The sequence below is a fragment of the Adiantum capillus-veneris genome, chromosome 3, assembly GCF_014529385.1.
Source record: "Adiantum capillus-veneris isolate H3 chromosome 3, ASM1452938v2, whole genome shotgun sequence".
Lineage (NCBI taxonomy): Eukaryota > Viridiplantae > Streptophyta > Polypodiopsida > Polypodiales > Pteridaceae > Adiantum > Adiantum capillus-veneris.
The window spans coordinates 70,015,812-70,016,412 of NC_140933.1; the positions used below are offsets into that span (position 1 = coordinate 70,015,812).

General features: G+C 43.6%; 1 non-coding gene across 1 annotated transcript; it reads left to right on the top strand.

Moving 5' to 3' along the window:
* Nucleotides 1–313: 313 nt before the first annotated feature.
* On the top strand, nucleotides 314–387 carry TRNAV-CAC (transfer RNA valine (anticodon CAC)). Its single transcript has one exon. It is a non-coding gene; the product is annotated as a tRNA-Val (tRNA).
* Nucleotides 388–601: the final 214 nt, after the last annotated feature.

Consider the following 601-nt stretch of genomic DNA (forward strand, 5'->3'; position numbering starts at 1 on the left):
GTGAGACATAATATTGTCATGTATTGCTATTGTCATTGTATACCTTAAGTTAGTTTATCCTTAATGAGAAGGCGATCAGGCAAGAGGGGTGAGACATAATATTGTCGTTAGCAGTGTGGTAGTAGGCGACAGCTTGCCTCCGTTGCAGGATAGAGGACTTCATCGTTGCCAGCATGCCTAGGGCCGACCACAGTTAAGACCCGTTCTACTTCATTATTCGCAGTGCTCATGTCTCTCTCTCTGTACCTTGTGTCGCTCGCGTGTTGCTGGTTTTTATTATAAGTAAAGTAGTTCACCTTGTAATAGCACCAATGTCCGGATGGTGTAGTTGGTTATCACGCTAGTCTCACACACTAGAGGTCTCCGGTTCGAGTCCGGGTTCGGACATTCGGACATATTCAGTTTTCCACCTCTGTGTGGCTCTTATTTTCCATAAAGGGCTATATGTAGCCAAGTTCTCCGTTCCTTTCTTTATGTTTCCCATAACGGGCAATTTGCATCAATTCTTGCTTGAAGCAGTTCATCAATTCAATTAGGTGCACCAATCGAATGGGGCATGGATGAATAAATGGAAGTTATACATGGTTTTGGATATGCACAT